The sequence below is a fragment of the Mercurialis annua genome, linkage group LG5 (genome assembly GCF_937616625.2).
Source record: "Mercurialis annua linkage group LG5, ddMerAnnu1.2, whole genome shotgun sequence".
Classification (NCBI taxonomy): domain Eukaryota; kingdom Viridiplantae; phylum Streptophyta; class Magnoliopsida; order Malpighiales; family Euphorbiaceae; genus Mercurialis; species Mercurialis annua.
The window spans coordinates 17142190-17148771 of NC_065574.1; the positions used below are offsets into that span (position 1 = coordinate 17142190).

The 6582-nt window shown below is 35.9% G+C and overlaps 1 long non-coding RNA gene across 1 annotated transcript; it reads left to right on the plus strand.

The window, feature by feature from the left end:
- The first annotated feature begins 2489 nt into the window (after positions 1-2489).
- LOC126680369 (uncharacterized) lies at positions 2490-5592 on the plus strand. The gene is made up of 3 exons (XR_007641124.2): positions 2490-3071; positions 4572-4658; positions 5372-5592. It is a non-coding gene; the product is annotated as an uncharacterized LOC126680369 (long non-coding RNA).
- The last annotated feature ends 990 nt before the right edge of the window (positions 5593-6582 follow it).

Consider the following 6582-nt stretch of genomic DNA (forward strand, 5'->3'; position numbering starts at 1 on the left):
AGAAGCACACATGCCAGGCACATATATCCTCTGGCAGTCACAATATAAATAACGCAGCAAGCGTAAAACGTTTAAAACTTTAAAACGTTAAAGTTATATTTACAGAAAACTATATATTACAGCTGACTCGCAAAATACTTATCTACTGCAGCTCTAAGAGTAAAGTACTGTTTCTTTACATACTCAAAAATACAGACTTCTGGAAGTAGGATAGAAGTCCGTTGCCTCAAAGCGTCTTTATCCTGAAAGGAAATCTGTGAGGGGTCAGTATATTGGGATATACTGAGTGAGTTCATACATTTACTGATAAGTATTCAAATAAAACATAAAGTCGTAATCAATCATATGCAGCCAAGTACAAGATCCGATTGAAACCCTAATCCTCAAATATGTTAACCGTATATACTCAGAGGAAGACTTATCCAATAGTCCGACCCGGGAGTATTCACACTCTACCACGTCAGTCGCGACACTTCTCTTAATCCCAGTGGTGGGTTTAACCCACTAGATACGGGGCTCAGGTTACACTGTAACCGAGTTCACTCTCGTATCACAATCATACATCTATCTTCAGAATTCATGTACTTAATCATATTCACAGCTGTATCAAATCAAAACTGGTGATCACACAGTCCTATTGCCGCTCAATAGGTAGCACGTTCCATCGGATCAATACTGGTTTCAAATCAAGCATATGTGCAACTCACTTAAAGATTTAATATATAAATCATGCAATTCAAATATAAAGCAATATAAAATAATTGCTTAATTAAATACTTTAAAAGCAAATCGTATAAACTCACTGAAAACGCTTATCCAAAAATACGTCGGGGCTTTAGAACGTCAAGCTTCCCGAGCTCCTGGTCCAGCTCCTCCTTGCCTCGCTGGATCTAAAACAATTTCAAAACATTTGACTCACATCAGAATCCTATTCTAAGATTGACTCTAGACTCGAGACACGACAAGACACAAAACATAAGCCGTCGTGCTTCAAACGTAATCTTTTCCGATAAACGAATCATTCTTCTCTCATTTCTTACTACTTCTCAATTCAATTCTCAATAGAGAATATAGGTTTTCTCAATGAAACCAATTGATATCCATAAACTAACTTATCCCAAACAACTAGTCATAATTTACTCGTTTTACGTCCGAATCTCGCATTTTCGGAGTCCGGGAGTCGATATCGGGATGGGGAATCGTCAAATTAGGTTTTTAGGGTCATTCCCTTCAAAAGAGGGGTGGTGCACGTCGTGCACCCCCCTTGTGCACGTCGTGCACCTTGGGTGCACGTCGTGCACCTCACTGGTGCACGTCGTGCCCCTGCACGACGTGCACTGATGTTGTGCACGTCGTGCCCCCTTCGTGGGCACGCCTCCAGACGTCAAAAACGGCCATTCCGACCCTAAAACTAAATGTTTAAACATCCCTAATCAATAAATTCATCAAATTATCAATCAAGCTAGTCGGAAACGCAAGAAAAACGCTTAAAACGAATCGAATACGTAATCGCGATACGGTTTCGCCGTAACCTATCGTTTCAAACCGTTTTTCCACCAAATAAACTCAAATGAATGGAGAAACGACTTGCTTACCGTGATTGTCCTTCGAAATACGATCGATTCGAGTTATTAAACGTCGAAAACGGACGAGAAACGGAGATCGTACGAGAGAAACGGTGAGATCGATGAAAAATGAAAGAAGAAGAAGATGTGATGCTGATAAGGGTTCTGGATCCTTCATTTCCTTATTCTGAAGGTTTACATATGTAATGGCTAACTTTCACTTTGGTCCTTGAAACTTTTCAAAAGTTTCAATTTAGCCCAAAACCTATCCGCGTCCAAAATTTAAACGGTCTCTGATTGACTCGAAACTTTTACCACTAATACTATAAATTATTTCGCGAACTTTGGCGAAATAAAATCCATTACGGGATTTATATTTTATTTTATATTAATTTCTGAAATTAAATCCTCAAATCCCGCTTACTAACTTATTAAAATTTATTCTAAATTCCCGATATAATTAAACTAAATTCTCCTTAATTTAATTTATCGGAAATCCCGACACGTGGCACGACGTCATTATCTTAAAATATTTTGGGGTATTACAACAAGTACTCGATCCTGTCGAAACTAAAATCCTGAAACATAACGTAACTCACTATTATTCAAATCATACTGATTCCAATAGTCTGACCCGGGAGCGTTCACGTTCAACCACGTCAGTCATAACATATCTCTCAATCCCAAAGTGGCACTAGATACGGGGCTCAGGTTACTCTAACCGAGTGTAATACCCCGTACTTTTAAAGTACTACGTAAGGTGCCAAGAGGCGTAAATGCGAGAATTAAATCAAGGACATCAAAATTAAGTTCAAGAAATAAGAATTAGACCAAAACGGGTCTATTAGAATTATCGTAAAATAATAATTTAAGTGAAAATTATTATTCGATAAAATTGGATTTTTAGCGGGACTAAGGAAAGATAGATAAATCAAAATAAAATAATTGGTAAGTCCCGAACTAATAAATTTTACGATAAAATTCGTAAAATAAAATTAAGGAGTTAAGAGTAAATTTTATAAATTTGGACGAAAGTATTTAAATTAAATGAAATTTGATTATCGGAAAAGGATATAAATAAATTATTTGGACTCGGATAATTAAATAATGCGATGGAGTCCATTATTTATCAATAAAGAATAATCATCAAGGTTCCATTTAAAAAAAAAAACAATTGGGATAAAATTGGAGAAGTGAAGAATTGAAGGATTAAGATATAAGAGGTGCAAAACTCAAGCACTTACATAGACTTTTTCCCTACAAACTTAACAAAAAAATGACACCTAATTCCCTCCACCTCTTCAAGATTTCTCTAGCTAAAGCTAAGATCAGAAATTAAATTTAGAAACCCAATTTTCTTAAGGAACACCGAAGGCTCCATCTCCTCACCATCACCATCATCGTTGTTCTTGCGCTCTCACCACTGCGGAAGCCATAACTTAGCGATTTGACCATAACTTTCAATGATTCAAGCTCGGTTGCGAAGCTAACATCCATACGCTCAAGGTATAATTTAAAGTTTTCGATTTAATTGAGTATTAATTGGTGTTTGCTGAGGTTAAATTGGTTGATTTTCTGTTTTGGTGATGTTGCTGGAAATTCAGTTTTAGTTCATGATTTATTGATGTTTTGAAGTGAGATTAAAGGATATAATTGTTAGAAATGTTAGAGGATTATTTGTAGGTCGAGGTTTTCATGTTAGGACGAACCGAGGAGCTCGGTTCTGCTCCAAAGGAGCAGAACCAACTCTGCTCGTGTGAGCAGAATTTGCTCACAGCGAGCAGTGAACTCTGCTCACAACGAGCAGAGTTCAGCCCCTAAAAGGGGACTGCTTGAGCAGTCCCCGACCAACTAGGACGGGTGTTTTTGAACGTAGGCTCGGGTTTAAGTTATACGTTATGGTTTTAAGGTTAATATCATGAATTTTAAGGTTAATAATTGAATTAATTTTCTGCAGAAAATGCAGTTATAGGCAGCCTAGGGGTCTGACTTCCGCCTAAAATTTGGAGGGTTTTGAGCGATAAATTTTGCAAAGGTTTAATGTGTATATCGTAAATGATATACAAAGAGTAAAACGAGACAATCGGATTAGGATTTGAACAAGTATATAGGGCTGAATCGATTGAAATACAGGGTGACTTGGAAGTATGAAATTCTGGAAATAAATAGATCAAGTCGCGAAGGTTACTTCGCCTATAAAAACGGACCTCAATCCGTAATAATATTAACCCAAAAATGAGTAGCATAAATAAATGATGTTGCATAGATGAAATTTAAGAAAAATAAACGTAGTGTTGTTAAGTCGGATTAAAAATTATCCGTGTTTGAAGTTGAGTCAAAAACTGGAAATATAAGTTAGAAAAATAAATTAAGTATTAAAACATAACAAAAAGGGCAACTTTGGAATTAAATTGTGAGCAAATGGTAAGTCGGAATCAGTTGAAATCTTCATGAAAGTTGTTCATTGGAGTACGGAGAATAAAAATGTTAAATTTGTTTTGGATTTCGACCAATATACGTGTCCTGTTTCGAGGCCTGAAACAGCAGCAGTAGTAAGCTGTTTTGACAGCTTTAATTTCCAGATTTAAGGTACCAACTTCATGATTGATTTCCGACATCTTCGGATGCTAGTTTTAATTCGAGGTCTCAACGAAAGTTGTAGAAGACATTCCGAACTTTAGGAATATCAATTTTATTTAGAATTTGGACTGCTTTATGTAACATTTTTAGTAGCTCAAAGATTGTCCAAAAATATGAAATAAATAGGAAAAATTTAAAGAGCTATCTTTGAGGAAAGTTTTGGAAACATTAAAGACGTCAAATGAAGTTTGAATCTAAATGAAAGTCGTAGACGATGTACGGACTATGGAAATGTCCAATTTGTTTTGAGTATGGGCTATTTTAAATAAGCGGTTTCGATAGCCGAAGTTGGCTACAAACCCAATTTTTAGATAAGTGAGTCTAGTTAGATTTTTATTAATTAGTGCAATTATCAAATTTTCGTAGACCCGGCGAGACGATTACTAACGGGACTCGGAACATGACGAACGCGATACCGTTTTACGAATTCTCGAAGATTATGGTTAGCAAGTGGTGAGTTTACAATTTACTTGTGTGTGTTATTAATAAAAGCTATTTATTTTATTATCATTATTATTAATGCATCGCATAAAGCATTATTATTTATAATGATTATTATTTCTTATTGAATGTTTATTTCTTATAAAATAAAACTAGTATAGTGATCCGAGGAAACGAGCTACCTATTGGGCGTCAATAGGCTGTGTGATCACCAGTGTCCGGTCAGTCATAGAATTAGTATAGATAGATGCTTGTATTTAAAAATGTTTAATATGATCTCGTTAAATGATGACTATATTTGGGAGTAAGGAGGATTATGTTTTTGGTAGATACGTGAGTAACTCGGTTGAACTATCTCGGGACCCGTATCTAGTGAGTAACTCGGTTGAACTATCTCGGGACTCACACCTTGGGATTAAGCAGTGACATGATGTAACTCGGTTGAACTATCTCGGGACTATGTCACGTGGTAACGAGTAACTCGGTTGAACTATCTCGGGACCGTACCACTTGGATTAAAATGATTTGATATAATATGAACGGATACAGTATGAGTAGGATATTTATAGGAAATAGTATGAGTTTAAGATTAAGGTTTCAATCGGATCTAATACTTGATATATATTATGTTCTCTATATATGTTTTGTTTTTAAATGCGATGTTATTTTATATAACACCATTAGTAACGTGTAAACTCACTCAGCGTTGTCTGATCCCCCAACAGTGTTTTATTTCAGGTGATAGTATTTGAAGAGATGGACTTCCATTCTTGTTTCGGAAGTCTGCAATATATAAAGTATGTATTGAAGTACGCTTCAATTCGTAGCGCTGCAGTAGTCAGTAGATGTCAGTCTATATTTGATTGTTTATATCAAACAAGGTCCAGCTGTTAACTCTGATTTTATAATATATACATACACGGTTTATAAAACTATATTTTTACCAGTTTGATATTTTCAACAATTGTCTATGAATGAAATTGGTATGAAATTGTTTGACTCGGAACAAGGCAATGCTGAGTTATGTTATCGCAGAGTAAGACCTTGGTTCCTATCGATTATGCATCGGTTTTCAAAGAACGGTTTCGACGTATATGAAATATTGTTTTACGATGTTTTCTCGAAAACGTTTTGTGCATAATTTTATGTTTGATTTGCGAAAAAAATTTACTCGTTTTTAGGCTTGCTACGGGTTCCGGAGCAACCACTCCCGTTCCCTAGCGCCGGTCTCGGCCCTCGATTTCGGGTCGTGACACCGAGTTCACTCTCGTGGGGCTCAGGTTATTTTAACCGAGTTCACTCTCGTATCAAATTCATATTTTAACTTTCATAATCATATCATTCATGCATATCAGATCGTACCTCATAGTCAGACACGCTAGACGGACACATTATTGGTGATCACACAGCCTATTGACACCCAATAGGTAGCTAGTTTCGTTGGATCGTATACTAGGTTCTTGTACGTAAAAACTTATTCAAAACATATAACATATCAGTAATTCAAATATATATAGTGCGATGCATATCAACAGCATATAGATAGTAATACCAAAATAGTATCAATTGATAATACACGAAAGTAAAATGCAACTCACAGTGACCGCAATCCAAGAAATGATATGATCGATCTGATAGTACGCTCTCGCTAGTCCGCCTCTACTGACTCCACTACTCGCTGACACGTCTGATAAATAGTTAATAGTTAGATGTGATTCTCGTATTCTTATACGTATAATACTTTTAGGTTTTAGGAATTTAGTTTCGTTTTACACTTATTTACGTATTCGATATTTCTAGTCGCATAGACGACTTAGCGAATACTATTTCTCATAATTGAGAATCGCTTAACGTCCTTGACGTTTCCCATTATTGTTATTCATTTAAAATGTCGAGATAATCTCGATATTAATAACCTTCCAAGTCCGAAATCCGT